The following is a 16,349-nucleotide window of genomic DNA, read 5'->3' on the forward strand; positions in this document are numbered from 1 at the left end:
CTTTTGAGGCATGGTGTACCATGCTCTTGCGTCCCGCAACACCATGCTGACGAAGTACAGCGGGTGCTCGATGAGGGCAGGTGCGCTGATTAGGCTTGCACCTTCCAGAAGTTGGGGATCCTCCTGAGGTGGTGTAGCCCCCAACGCTTGATCGCTTGTCGGGGTCTCTGCAGGCTCGGGGGCATCGTCCTGCTGAGCTTGATCCTCTGTTGTCGCTGTCGCAGCCCTTGCGGCACCCTCCTGGTCTTGTGTCGTCTCCGCTGTTGGCGTAGCTCGGCGTGATGCGCCCTTGGCTTGGTGTTCTTCCCGAACCTCTACTAAAGCCGCACCGGCGGAGTAGGGAGTGGCGGCAAGATAAAGCACTATAGGCTCGAGAGGTCGTGGCGCCACAATCACTGGAGGGCTGGTCATGTATCTCTTGAGGTCTTGAAATGCTCGGTCGGCCTCCGGGGTCCACTCGAATGGGCCCTTCCACTTCATCAGCTTGAAGAAGGGTAGGGCGCGCTCTCCCAACTTGGAAATGAAGTGTCCCAATGCAGTCACCCGTCCAGCAAGCTTCTACATTTCCTTGAGGGTTTGTGGTGGACTCATGTCTTCAATGGCCTTGACCTTCTCTGGGTTGGCCTCGATCCCCCTGTGGGACACAAGCAAGCCCAGCAGCTTGTAGGAAGGGACGCCAAACACGCACTTCTCCGGGTTGAGTCGCAAGTCCACTTGGTGGAGGCTTTCAAAGGTCTCCTCCAGGTCTTGGATCAAGGTCCTCGCCTCCTGAGACTTCACCATGATGTCATCGACGTAGGCTTCAGTGTTTCTCCCGAGCTGCCGACCCAAGGCGATGTGCATGAGCCGCTGGAAGGTTGCGCCTGCGTTGCGCAGCCTGAAAGGCATGCAAGTGTAGCAGTACACCCCACACGGGGTAAGGAAGGCTATCTTCTCCACCTCTTCTACCGCTATCTTGATCTAGTCATATCCTGAGAATGCATCCAGGAAGCACAGCAAGTCACACTCGGCGGTGGAGTCGACAATCTGGTCAATGCATGGAAGCGGGAACGGATCTTGGGGGCAGGCCTTGTTGAGGTTGGTGAAGTGGACGCATATTCGCTCCTTCCCGCCTTTCTTGGGCATGATGACGGGGTTCGCCAGCCACTCGGGGTACCGAACCTCGCGAATGACACCCGCAGCCTCGAACTTGCGGGTCTCTTGGATGATGAAAGCTTGCTTCTCCGTGGACTGCCGCCTCGCCCTCTGCTTTACGGGGCGTACATTGGGGCACACCTTCAGGTGGTGCTCTATCACCCCTCTTGGGACCCCTACCAGCTGATCGGGCTCCCAGGTGAACACTTCCTTGTTTGCGCGCAAGAACTTCACCAGCGCCTCCTCCTGATCAGGCTCGAGGTTGGCGCCAATGGTAAAGGTTGCCCCGAGGACCCGTCCTCCTCGAGTGGCACTTGCTTGGTTTCTGCCTTGTCTTGAGTGAACAACTGCTTCTTCTTGGTTGGTGCGGCTCCCTTAGCCTTGGAGGTGTCCGCGTTGGCGGACTGCACCGTCATGGTGGTCTTGAGGGAAAGCTTGAGCGTCATCAAGGCTTCCTTGGTGTCCCCAACTACTGTGAGGACACCCTTGCTCCCGGGCTTCTTCATGAGGTTGTAGGCCGGATGGGTCGGCGCCATGAACTGAGCCAGGGCCAGGTATCCATGGATGGCGCTGTACGGGAGGCCAATGTGGGTGATGTCGAAGTCGACCAGATCGGGTGCGGTAGTTGTCGCGCGTGCCGAAGGTCACGGGGAGGCGGATCCGCCCTAGGGAGTGGGCGGAGCCTCCACCAACCCCTGAGAAAGGCTTGCTAGGGCGGAGCCGCTCGAGCGGTACGTGAAGAAGGCTGAAGGCCTCGGCTCAGAGCACGTTGAGGCCGGCGCCGCCGTCGATGATCATCTTGGTGACGGACACGTTGCAGATGGTGGTCGTGCAAAGCATTGGGAGCACACCCGAGCCGACGGTAGAGACGGGATGATCCCCTGAGTCGAAGGTGAGGTCGGCCTCGGGCGCGGCACAGCACGCTGGAGCCCTCGTGCGCTTGGAAGTGGCGCCGATCTGGCGAAGGAATGGCTTGACATGACAATCCGAGGGTGGTGCTTGCGAGCCACCGAGGGCCGCGACCGCGTGGTGCGCCGATGCCGCGTCACGCGCAGCGAAGAGGCCACGCAGCTCCTCCCAAGATGCCACCATGGATCCGGGGAGGTTGAGCAGCCAGGCGCGCGATGCGCCAGTTGGCCATGACCTTGTCGTCGCCCTCGGCCTTAAGGACGACCTCCTCATACGCCAGCAGGAAAGCCGACGGGTCTGCCGCGCCGCCGTAGCGCGGCGACATCTCCGGCTTGAACTTGGGTGGCCACTGCACCTGCCGCAAGGCGGGAGCAAGGGCTCGGAGCCCCCAGGCGTCACTGTGGGCACCCGTAGATCCAGCCGGAAGGGCGGCGCCAGCCATGGAGAATGGGCGTGAAGATGGTGGAAGGCTCATCAACGGAAGGAAAACTCCGGCGCACCCCTACCTGGCGCGCCAAATGTCGGATCTCGGGTTCCGGCAAAACCCTCAAGGTTCGAACACTGGGGTGCGCACGAAGATCTTCCCCTACCAAATCACGCCCTCAGCCTCTCCGGGATCTCTAAGGAGAACTCGACGAACTAGCAACACAAGGGACACAAGATTTATACTGGTTCGGGCCACCGTTGTGGTGTAATACCCTACTCCGGTGTGGTGTGGTGGATTGCCTCTCGGGCTGAGGATGAACAGTACAAGGGGAAGAACAACCTCCTGAGGTGAGGTGTTCTTGTGCTTGGTGGGTGTGAGGATGTGTTGGATCTAGTCCAAGATGAGATGGCTGATGCTCCGTTGCCTCCTACTGTGGTGGCTAATCCTATTTATAGAGGCCCTGGTCCTCTCCCCAAATATTGAGCAGGAAGGGATGCCACAACGGCCAATTTGAAAGGGGACATCTAGTACAAGTTATCCTGACAAAAGCAGTCTTCGCCTGCCAAAAACTCCGGTGGTGACGCCGCCTTGGGCTCCATGGTGACCTCCGTCTTGCCGTCCTGCTAGTCATGGTCTCGTTGCACCGATATGGAAACCTTTGCTTGACGCCTCAGTACTCCTCGCCTGCGCTTGCCTCCTTAGCACCAAAGAGGAAACAAGGACACTGTGCACGCTGGCGCCCGCCTGGTCTCGATCGTCATATCTCACGTCATTGGAACCTCGTGAGGTTTGCCTTCCCTTGATCTCTCAGCCCCTCAGGAGCCAGCCTGGTGAGGCCGCTCCCGAGGAGGTCTTGTGTCATCCGCCTCGCGAGGGTCTCGAATGCTTGTTGGTGAAGATGGGACGTACGGTCCCGCTCGCAGAGCCACGCCGTGGGCCGCAGGCAGGCAATTCTGGGGACCCCTGTTCCCAGAACACCGACAGTATGAACCCAAGTCTTATCAAGCTACAAGGACTTAAAGGAACAATGTGTGACATTTCCCTGAAGGGGCAGACACAGGAACGAAGAAGGACACATGCCGGCCAGCCTAAGTGTTCCGAAGCAGTAGCAAGCTACCATGGCTCAATGGAAGCACTAGGAGACATTTGCTGGTAAGAGAGGCATTTCAATAAATAACTAGGTTGTCGGATCCTACACATACCAAGCATTTCAATAACATACACACAATATGCTCGATATGTGCAAATACAACATGGCATCACAACAAAACTCTATGATTCAAAGTATTTATTCATTAGGCTCCGTGGAGCCAGATATTACAAACATGGGTCTGATGAGCCAACGTTCAAGTCATACAAGCAATAAGCACAGGCGAAGCTTAACTTGTCTGAGTACAGACAGCTACAAATGAAAAAGGCTGAGAAGCCTAACTACTATGGATTGTAGCTGAGGTAACAAGCTAATCGTCGAAGTCCATGCGGAACTACTAGTGAGACTAAAGTCTCTCTGCAAAAACATAAATTAAGCAAACGTGAGTACAAATGTACCCAGCAAGACTTACATAAGAACTAGCTACATATGCATCAGTATCACCAAAGGGGGTGGTGGAGTTTAACTGTAGCAAGCCAGCTTTGATTTAGTGGCTATCCTAAACTACGTCTGCAAGTAACTCTTTTGAGGTGGCGCACACAAGTCCACATATTCACCAATCAATACGCCACTATGGATCCGCTTCCATCTCCCTACGAGAAGGCCATCCATAGCACTCATGTTTATCTTGCGCATTTTAGAGTATCCACTTTCACTTGTCTATGAACAGTATAGGCAACCTAGAGGTCCTTTAGCGTGGATGCGGCTATTCGAATAGATCATTTATAACCCTGCAGGGGTGTACTTCATCACACATGTTTCCACCACTTAGCGTCGGCACATGACATGTGCTCGGCAGACTTCAAGCGAAAGCCGACGTGGGTGTAAACCATGACCTGACTAACCACACAAGTCCCTAGTCCAGGTTTATCGCCTATTCAGGTTCCATCCGCAGGGAGTCCGGCCGAGGTTTCCACTACGGCCCCGAATGATATGTGCAGGGTTCCCGGGTCACCAAACGGGCGACTCAGTACACCGTGCCATGTGCCTACCGCATCACAGCCCACCCCTTGGGTCAGCGCTGTGCATGGCCTCCAGCATACTAGAAACACCAGAAACTACATGCAACTCCTGGACAGAGGACAGGGGGATTAATAAGTCGAGCGGGGTCATATTTCAGGGCCCAACGTGTGGTAGTAGCTGTTCATGGATCACAAACACATAACTCTGTTCCTGAGGACGGTTTCAATGAGACATCCAACCATGTACTCCTACATGGCCTCTCACCGCTACCTTTACCAAATCGTGTTCGCACATTTATCTCTCAACAGTAAGACATGTTCACCACATTCCAATTCATCCCTGATGAAGAAGACCTGACTCAACTCTAAGCAGTAGCAGGCATGACAACAACCATGAATGAGTTGGCACGTCAGGGCTCAAACAACTCCTACTCATGCTAGTGGGTTTCATCTTTTTACTGTGGCAATGACAGGTCATTCAAAGGAAAAGGGTTCAACTACCGCATCATGTAACAGTTAAATCGTTGTTGTCCTAATGTAGTAAAATAGAGAAGGAGCGAGAGAGTGGGATTGTATCAGAATGAACAAGGGGGGTTTGCTTGCCTGGCACTTCTGGAGATAGTATAGCTCTTCAACGCTGTCATCGTACTCATAGTCGAAACTACGTCCACTGATAGGGGACAAATACCGGAAACACAGAAAGAACACAATCAATGCAATGCAACAATATGGTGCATGATCATGACATGGCAATATGTTGTGGTTTGAGCTAATGGAGCTAGCAATGATTTAAATGAAGTTGGTTTGAACCCAAGGTTCAAATTCAAACTCCATATGTGAAATTCAACTGTCATTTAATTGATTTTACCTTATCAGTAGGTTTAACTTGCTTTAACATGCATGAAAATAGTACCAATGGATAGATTGGATTTTTCTGATCATTTTTCTTATATAAATTATTTCATTTGGAGTTACGATTGAATTTCTATGAATTTTAGAAGTTTTGGATATTTTTTGAAATAAATAAATCATTTCTGATTTATTTTAAATGCCAGAGAATATTTACTGCGTCAGCATGACGTCATTGTGATGTCAGTGGGTCAACGGGGCCGGTCCATGTCAAACCTCACCAGTGGGACCCGCGTGTCAGTGTGTTAACTAATTAACAGAGACTGTTAGTGGTAATTAACAAATCAGCTTAATTAAAGCATAGGCTGGGCCCAGAAGTCATTGACTCAGAGGGGAGTCAAACCCAGTCAACCGTGGTCAAACTCGCTGGAGTTGATCCACGGCTCGTCGCCGACGAGGCCAGGGACTGTAGAGGGCTTCGGGTTTCTTGCTTCGGCGACCAAATGGGCGGCGGAGACCACCTACGTGACGTTGGCGCTCGTGTGCGTCCAGCAGTGTCGTCGGCTCGAGCCGGCGTGGACCAAATGGCGGCGACGACGACTAGTGCGGCGGACAGAGTTCGCACAACGGCAAGATCGGCGCTACGGTGGATGGATGGAGCAACGGTTGGTCGTGTTAGGGTCCTAGGGTCGCCCTGAGCACGTTAGGGTGCTCGGCTGTGAGCTTGCGTGGACGTGGCCACGGCGGCGGCATGGCCGGCAGAGCCAAGCTCTCGCCATGATGGCCATTGCGGTTGCAAGAAGCAAACAAGCGAGGGGAGAGAGGGGTTCGATGCAGGGGCTCATGCTGGACACATAAAGCAGATCAGCGGGCTCGGGAGGCGTTGGAGATGGTGAATCGACCGGCGAAGTCCGGCGGGCAGATGCGGTGGTGACGAGCTCGAAGACGACGGCGTGTTGATCCTTGGCTTGCGTTCATTGGCTTGAGATGATGCGGATGATGGCGGAGCGATTGGGATCAAGGGCGAGGCGAGGCAATGATGGTGGCTGCGGCAACGGCGAGCGACGGTGACGAGGTCGCTCGGGTGGTGAGAGAGAGGGATCCAGGGGAGAGGATGAGGATGAGGGAGAGTGAGAGAGCGTCGAGGGGTCGCGTGGCATTTCCAGGGAGTCGGGGAAGCGAGCAGGGAGGCAGGAGGTGGCGGGCGTGTGGCTGCGGGCGCCGGGCACGCGCCCTAGCCTACTGGCACGAGGAGGAAAGCGACAGGCGGGGAGTTGGGCTGGGCCAGCCAGGTGGGTTGCGCTAGGTAAGCCAGGTGAGTTTCTAACCCTTTTCTCTTTTTGTTTCTCTTTTCTAATTTGCAGTTTGTTTTTGATCCAGTTTTCAAAACCAAATCAACTTTGTAAATCCTGAAATATTCATGAGCACTTTCTAAATTATTTCAGTGGCCCACAAATAGTTCCAACATTATATGAGCATTAAAATTATTTATAGTGTTTAAATGCCCAGAGTAAAATACAATATGATTTAATTCAAAAAAATGCAGGAATGACCTAGAAATATGTTCATCATTTTTGGCAGAGTTTTTCACCCTTCTCAGAAATCATGAACATTTTCAAAGGGCATTTTGGGTTCATTGAAAATGATTTTATTTGAGCCTATTTGAATTCATTTGGTGCTAGGGTTTGGTCGTTCCCCATTTCAAGTTTAATTGAAACTTAAACGTGATGCAACACAAGATGCTAGCACTAAGCATTACCAGAACTAGGGATGTGACAAAGTATAGCTTGGCCACCACCGTAGTAGGGGGTCGGACCATCCGGACCCTCACCAGCTCAAACCAACACAAGAACAGACCTCTTGAGGTAGTTCTTCCCATGTACTAGTTCATCCTCAGCCAACCGCGAGGCCAATCCACCACAAAGCAGGAGTAGGGTCTTACACCACAAGACGGCCCAAACCTGGGTAAACTTCCGTGTCTCTTTCGTTTCCCCTTCATCGAGCTAGGTTGTGAGAGCGTCGAACTGGCAGACTGGGGAGATTGAGTTCTTTGCATGCACCCCAGAGTTCAAATCTTTCTTGGGCCTCTGGAGCCGCGAATCCTACACATAGATTCCCAACGACCGAGAAGGAGCAAGGAACCTCGCAGTGGAGTGTCTACACTCCTAATATTTTATATTATTCAGCGATACAAAATCAACCAAATCTCTTGTCTAGCTGGTTCGCGTGTTTTCCCCTGTTTTTTGCCGCCTGCCCACCTATAGAACTGCCTCGCGACGGCCAATTCCCCTCCAAACAACTAGGGAGGCGGTTGAACTGAACAAGTCTAACTTGTTTTTAGTGGGTACATTCACCTGTCATCGAAAGCGTGTGATAGGTGACTCTGGCAAAATAATTGACTACCACGTTGGCATACATGAGCATGGGACCCACTTGTCAGCGTGCTAGACGGAGGAAAGAACGCAAGACAAAATGTAGCGCGGAAGGGTGCAAATCGATTAGCTCAGGCGTGATGACCACTGGAGCAATCCACTCGGATTGTACTACATTAAAAAATTCGTGGAAACATGACCCATTATACTATGAGTAGGTGACCATGCGCTTGTCTCTTCGCCTCTTCTGGAATTCGAGCAATGATGATGGTACTACAGTATAGATACTTCTGGCAAGCTGACACCGAATGAACTGTTGCATGTCCACCGCCTATATTAAGCGCACTATCGTAAAGCAAAAGCTTCTCCTCGTCATGCGAGCCACTGCGCGCGCGTGAGCGAGGGAGAGGTCGTACTACTAGACTAGACATGGTGGGAGTAACTTTAGCAGTAACATCGAGTCCAACTCAGCAAATTTGCTTATGTGGAGGTGAGTTAATGAGGAGAGAGGTAGTTTGAGTAACTCAGTTAGTTACTGTAACATCACATGTCCAAATGCAATATGAGTCTATAACCTAATAAATGTAGCTTTACATGACACCACACTTATGTTACTACCGACTATGAAGGTAGTAACATAGTCTAGGAATACGTGTATGTTACTAGTGTATGTTAGTCTCCACTATGGCTAGTCGTAGTAAGCAAATCTTCTCCTCGTTTGTGAGTTGACGGGACACATCAAAAGTAGTGTATTAGTCTCCAAAAAGGGTTAACCATGTCCATGGCTACCATCCCGTGCTCCGACATTCAGTGCATGCACGATTCACGTTCCATTGAGAAAATAATGTTGTGTACGTGCCATCGAATAGAATAACTTAATTTATAAAAAACGTGCCACCACGTCATGATCGAACTTTCATTCGTCCACGCGTGGTTCCCATGAACAACTACTACACTCGCCAAATTATCCGGTGAGCTGCCTATTCCTACACAAATGAGCTCACTGTGTACCCGTGCGTGAGTATTAGGGAAAGAGGCAAAGAGTACCTGCGTCGGTGCCTGCACCTCTTCTCTTCGTGCTCGTACTCCTTTCTTGGGTGATTCATGCACGTACCCCACCTACGTTTGTGACCATTGGTGAGTCTCTCCTACTATACTTAACTCCATTTTCTTGCATGACACGTGGACCTGGATGCTGGATGTCCCACGTGTCGGCAATACTTAGAAGAACGCTTTCCGACGACTGAGAAGGAGCAAGAAACCTTGGGGTGGAGCATCTAGACTCTTTAACATTTTTACTCCGCATTATAAAATCTACCCAATCTTCTCCAAAGTAGACCAGAAGAGTCCGAAACACGGCAGCCCAGTGTAGTTACATCATACATGGCCAACCCACACTATCACCATATTTCTTGGCCTCCGTGCAACACCTAGCTCTACTAATCCACCAGCCCGTATCGCTTCTCGCTCCTCGTCTCTCTCAAAGTGTGACGGGCTGGCGATTTTGCCGTCTATTGTGGTCGGTTAACTCATCACATGTCAGGGACTTGCCAAGAGCATCCTAAAAAAATTACTGTACTCTATTGTTATGCCAAGAAGAGGAAGCGCTTTGACCAATGGACCAAACAAGACAGGCGTGCCATGCCGTGAGTGGGTCCAGTTTCTCATTTTGAACTTGTTTGGTGTAGTAGTAACACTTGGTTTTGACTACTGATAAATTTTATATAGGGCCTAATCTATTCTTTGAGGTTGCCTTTGACTATTGATAAAATTTATATAATTTGAAAATTATATCATTCGAAGTTCCTTTCACGTTCCGTTTCAAAAAAAGATTCTTTCACGTACTAATTTGACGCTATGCTTTGAGCAACTTGCATGACCTATACTGCTCCTATTTGGATACTCTAACTTAGCTAGATGTTAAACTAACTCATGACTAACCCTGAACTAACTCTAGCCAAAGAGGTGTTTGGATGACAGGGTTAGATTGACAATAAATGCACTTGATGGAGAGAGAAAAGTGATTTTTAAGTGGGTCCCATGAGAACTAGCTCCAATTAGCACCACTTGGCTGGCGGCATAGAGAGAGAAAAGTGATTTTTTAGTGGTCCCAATGAGAACTATCTCCAATTAGCACCTCTTGGGTGGGATAGTTTTTTTGGTGGATTTGGTGCAACTTGCTCCAATTTAACCCTAATGTTTGGATACTTTAGGGCTATTTGAGCCCCAACTAGCTCAAACTAACTCTAACCCATGGATCCAAACAGGGCCAAAGTTAGTCTCGGAAAACGCATTAAGCCCTATATACCTGGACAGACGGAGTACATGATACTAACGAACGCTCACCATTAGTAGTAGTTCATTGGTTTGTTTCTATTTTCGATTCAGTTGATGTGCTGCTACCGTCCAATATTCGCGTGTGGTTATTTCTAGAATAAAAAAAGAGGTAGTACTTACTGTGGGAAAGGTGAAGTGATGGTTGCTTCGCCTGAGCAACTTATTACTCTGGGAATATTGGAGTACCAGCGGATTCAACGAAGAGAGAAGTGATGGTTTCTTCGTCCGAGCAACTTACTGTGGCGAAGGTGGGGCTCTGCGATTTGACTGCTCACTAGTCATTAATATTGCGGCGCCATGACCGGGGTGAATCTTCCCTGCAGTTGTGCACTTAATATTGTTCCATGGCAGGTGGAGCCGGATGAAGGATGTCCCACATGTTGGCGAAACGAAGTTGAATTGTTTCTGGCATTGGTATCAATCCTTCAGGATTTGTTTATATGTACGCATAATTTTCCAGCATAATGAAATTGTAGTATGATGTTATGAAGGTTTCAACTTTGGTTCCCACAGGAAAAAAAGGTTTCAACTTAGGATTCACGTGTCCTCTTGCCTATAAAATACAAATGAAACTACCATGGTTGCTAATGCATCTCAATGGTTTGCAGATCAGCGCCAATATACACATCACAACTGAAGACAGAGTTGTGAGAAGGTGTATGAGGCAGTCCTGGATTAAGGGATCCTCGGGTGTCCGGGCTATGTAACATGGGCCGGACTGATGGGCTGTGAAGATACAAGGAAGAAGACCTTTCCCCTGTCCAGATGGGACTCTCCTTTGCGTGGATGGCAAGATTGGCATCCAGATGTATAGTTTCCTTTCTCGGTGAACCTGTACAACCCTAGACCCCTCCGGTGTCTATATGAACTGGATGGTTTAGTCCGTAGAGGCTATCAGAATTCACATAGGCTAGACATCTAGGGTTTAGGCATTACGATCTCAAGGTAGATCAACTCTTGTAACCCCTATACTCATCAAAGTCAATCAAGCAGGAAGTAGGGTATTACCTCCATTAAGAGGGCCCGAACCTAGGTAAAGATCGTGTCCCCTTTGTCTCCTGTTACCTTCGATCCTCAGACACACAGTTCGGGACCCCCTACCCGAGATCGGCCGGTTTTGACACCGACATTGGTGCTTTCATTGAGAGTTCCACTGTGTCGTCAGCGGAAGGTTCGATGGCCCATTCGATCATCAACAACGATGTTGTTTCCGGGGAAACTTTCCTCCCTGGTCAACTTTTTTGTTCGGTGGCTTCGCTCTGCATGCCAATTCAATTGGTCACCTTGAACAGATCGACAACTATGCCCCTGGTCATCAGATCAGATTCGAAAGCCTGAATTACATCGCCGACATCCGAGGAGACTTGATCTTCGAAGGGTTCACAGCCTCCACCACCGAAGGAAACCCATTGGATCCGCCATCAGGCACCGTTCAAGGACTAACTATCATCCCTGGCCTAGCCTTAGATCCGGGGTAGACTACTTCTTCCGAAGATGGGTATCTAAAACCCACCGGATCCTCCCCAACTATGGGACATTCCTCCGGAAACCCGGAGGCAACTATGTCTTTGGCAAGCCTGGAATCAAGCAGGACACCCCCTATCGTCGGAGAGCCGAACCCGCCTCAGGATGCAAACTCCGAACTCTCAAGGTCCGCATCTGGTAAGCATAGCCTGGCAGAATCTGCCGAGCCTAACCCTGCAGGTCCTCGGTTCCCAATCCGGCCTGCGCTCTTAAACGAAGCCTTGGACTTGATGCGATCCCTCGCCATTACGGAAGTTTCGCCTCCGAACTACGCCCATCCCAGACTAGGGGCTGAGAGCGTGGAATTTTACGTCCCACCCACCACCCACTTAATAGCCACTGTCGAGGATTTGACCTACATGCTAGATTATGCCTCTGAAGGCATCGACGGTATGGACGACGATGCCGGAGATAAACAAAGCCAAGACCCGCCATCCACCGGGCGCTGGATGGCTATCTCCACATATGATGTGTATATGGTGGATACACCCAAAGAGGACGACGACGAAGGTTGGAAAGATCCGAGTGAGGACAAGCCCACGGACACACCACCGAAACATCGACGTCAGCGACGCCGCTCAAAATCACATTGCGAAAAGGACAGTAATACCTGCACCGGAGACAATAACAATCCGGACAACGCCAAAGATCCCGAAGACCCCATCAAGCCTACGTCCGAATAGGATGATTGGAAGGAGGGACCAGTGAACCCCGACGAGCCGGTCGGGAATGAGGATTCGGAAGATAGTAACTATCTACCGATCTCCAAGGATGATGTCAGCCTTGGCAACGAAGACTTCATCGTGTCAGAGAAACCCCTCAAGCAAGAGCGCTTTAAGCATTAGCTAATCGCAACTGCGAGAAGCCTAAAAAAGAAGCAGCAACAGCTCCAAGCCTAACAGGATACCCTCAACGACAGATGGACCCAGGTCCTAGCCGCCAAAGAATATGGCCTCAAGTGCCCAACAAAGAGTTATCCAAAGCGATGGCTACTACCACAATTCGACGACGAGGCCCTTGAGCCAATACCGTCAAGATATGACCGCGCCGATGAACCAGACCGACCACCACATGGGCGAGATAAAGTGGCTACTTATGCCGAACACCAACCCGCACCACCTCGCCATAGAGGCAAAGAGGTAGCGGCTCCAGGATACACCTATGACAGGACCTGGACAATAGAGCTGGCCAAGCTAGATCAATCTATGGATCAAGGGCGCATGCCCCAACGTGAGAAGACGACCATCAAGCCTGGCGGATAGGCATAACCTCACCCGGGCTGAAAACCGAACATAGATGTCATCCGAACTCCGTCGTGACGTGGCCCGATATAGAGGCGCCGCACACACCTTATGCTTTACCGATGAGGTAATGCAGCACCAGTTTCCAGAAAGGTTTAAACCCGTAAACATTAAATCATACGACGGCACGACAGATCTCGCGGTATGGGTTGAGGATCTCCTCCTCCATATTCACATGGCTCACACTGACGATCTCCACGCCATCAAATACCTCGCCTTAAAGCTGAACGGACCAGCACGGCACTGGTTAAACAGCCTCCCAGAGAACCCCATTGGTAGCTGGGAAGATTTGGACGATGCCTTTCGAGACAACCTCCAAGGCACCTATGTCCGGCCTCCGGATGCCGATGACCTTAGTCATATAGTCCAGCAACTCGGAGAGTCAGTCCACAGACTCTGGACTAGGTTCTTAATTAAAAAGAACCAAATCATCGACTGTCCTGATGCCGAAGCCCTCACGGCCTTTAAACATAGCGTCCGCGACGAATGGCTCTCTCGACACCTCGGCCAAGAAAAGCGGAAGTCCATGGCAGCTGTTACCTCACTCATGACCCGCTTTTGCGCGGGAGAAGACAACTGGTGGGCTCGTAGAAGCAACAGTACCAGCGACACTGGCACATCCGAAGCGAGAGATGGCAACGGTAGGCCACGACGCAACAAACACAAGCGTCAAAACAACAATGAAGATACCGAAGACATGACGGTCAACACCGGATTCTGTGGCTCCAAATCCAGTCAGCGGAAGAAGCCATTCAAAGGAAATCAAGATGGTCCATCCAGTTTGGACAAAATACTCGATCGGCCTTGCCAGATTGATTGCACCCCTGACAAGCCTGCCAATCATTCCAACAGAAATTGTTGGCTCTTTAAACAGGCCAGTAAGTTAAATGCCGAACTTAAGGGGAAAGGGCCGCCAAGCAAGGACGATGAAGAGCCTCGCCCATCGAACATAGGGGGATAAAAGAAATTTCCCCCTAAGGTGAAAACAGTGAACATGATATATGCCACGCATATCCCCAAGAGGGAGCGCAAGCGCGCACTAAGGGACATCTACGCCGTAGAGCCTGTCGCCCCTAAATTCAACCCATGGTCGGCTTCTTCGATCACCTTCGATCGGAGGGACCTCTCGACCAGTATCCGTCATGGACGTTCGGTAGCCCTGGTACTCGATCCAATTATCAACGGATACCATCTCACTCGAGTCCTTATGGACGGCGGCAGTAGTCTTAACTTGATTTATCAAGACAATGTCTATAAAATGGGCATTGACCCGTCAAGAATCAAGCCTAGCAACACTATTTAAAGGAGTGATACCCGGTGTCGAGGCCCGCTGCACGGGCTCACTAACATTGGAAGTAGTCTTTGCTTCGCCGGACAACTTCTGAAGCGAAGACTTGATCTTTGACATCGTCCCTCTCCGCAGCGGTTATCACGCACTGCTCAGACGAACCACCTTCGCCTGCTTCAATGTCGTCCCGCATTATGCTTACCTAAAGCTCAAAATGCCTAGACCCCGCGACATTATCACAGTCAATGGAAACATGAAGCACTCCCTCTGTACTGAGGAGCACACGGTGGCCCTTGCAGCTGAGATACAAAGCGGTCTTATAAAATTGAACACTTCATCGACCATCAAGCCTCCGGATAATGTCAAACGAGTCTGGTCTACCCTGCAGAACGACAGCTCGGTCCATCCAGAGCTGGATTAGCAATTCCTCCTCTGTCAGTCGCCCCATCTAATCGCGGCATATGTACTGTGCGTGCATAACTACGCACTCAAAATACCTTGGGAAATGATGGAGGCACACTGAGGACGAGGTGCATAATGCGGCTCGACCCTATTCAGACCTTAATCTTCTTCTTCTTTTCCTTCTCCTTTTTCTCTTTTCTCTCATGTTACAGGTTCTTTAACATCTAAATCACTTTACGGTGATAGAAGGGCCCTTTCCTAGGCCCCTTTATATACATGATTGTTGATCCTCTCAAAGGATCCTCCACCAAGGCAAAAAGCAGCGCAGACGTGCGGCACGGTGTCCAAAGGATCTTCAAGACCACCTTTTTCCTTTTTTTGGACATGTATACAGCTTTCCCTTGTTTACAAATTATCCGCAAGTAAAATAGCCTTGATGCTTATGGCATTATCTGTAAGAGCATGTTTTGACGTATCAATCAGACTATAATGGAAACCGTTTTTTACCAACCCTATTCGGTATTGGTTTATTTCATAATCTGTATTCCCTCTTCATGTCAGATTGGCATATACACTTCGGCATGGCCTTAAATGCCAGGGGCTCTATTCGGCCACATATCTTTAAAAAAAGTCTGAACACTTTCAGAGTGTACTTCGGCGTCCTGAATACTGCATTATATGCATCGGCTCCGAAGCATGTCTTTGGTCAATAGTTGGGTTGCTTGGCTCCTGTGGTTACTACCTTACGTTCCACATGTTCGGCTAAGGTAGTAAAGGCATAACTACTGCGCTTGTGTTTCCGGTTCGTCCGGTCAAATGCCTCAGTAGAGAAGGCCAAAAGCTGACTGTCATGATTCGACGAGAGTTGGTCAGCAGTTCGGCGACTTGATATAAATCTCTTGCGATTTTTTCCGTCTTATACGAACGACTGGCCTTCGTACAGTCACGCGTCTAAGGCTTCCTAGTTGGGATAGCCGCATACGCACCAGGGGCTAATCCTTGGCCCCATAGTCAAACTCCTATGGCTAAGTGAAAGTAATAAAGCCGCATAGTCTGATTGCCCGGTTCGTTGTGCAGACACCTCCTTCACGGACCAAGACGTTGGGTCAAGTGTGATCATGCGCTAATCCGATAACCCCTGTAGAATCTACGTGGGTGCTGAAGCCGACGACTGGCAAACTCTCAAAATTAATAAACGGCCGCACAGGAGGAAAGTAATTTCAGATAAAAGGCACAAATATATTACAAAGTCTTGGTTCATAAAACAACGTCTGGGCAGCCCGGATACATTCACTCAAATATGATATCCTTCGTTGACCCTCTATTAAACGGGCACCCTCTAGGACGTCTTCAAAATATCACTCTGGCTTGCGGTGGCCCTTGCATTCGGGTAGGCCCTCGACCGCCATGACGGCGGCCTTCATCTTCGCCCAGTGCATCTTGACACGGGCAAAGGCCATCCGCGCGCCCTCTATGCATGATGAGCGCTTCACAGCTTCAACTCGGAGCAGAGCGTCGGTGAGTCGTTTCACCAGGCCGAAGTAGCTGCTAGGAATGGGTTCGGTTGGCCATAGCCGGACTATGAGGTACTTCATAGCCAATCTGGACATCCTATGCAGCTCCGCCCATTGCATCATTTGGTTCTTCAATAATGCAGGGCACTCCGGCGCCAGGTACTGCGACCAGAAGAGCTT

The sequence above is a fragment of the Triticum aestivum genome, chromosome 4D (assembly GCF_018294505.1).
Source record: "Triticum aestivum cultivar Chinese Spring chromosome 4D, IWGSC CS RefSeq v2.1, whole genome shotgun sequence".
Taxonomy (NCBI): domain Eukaryota; kingdom Viridiplantae; phylum Streptophyta; class Magnoliopsida; order Poales; family Poaceae; genus Triticum; species Triticum aestivum.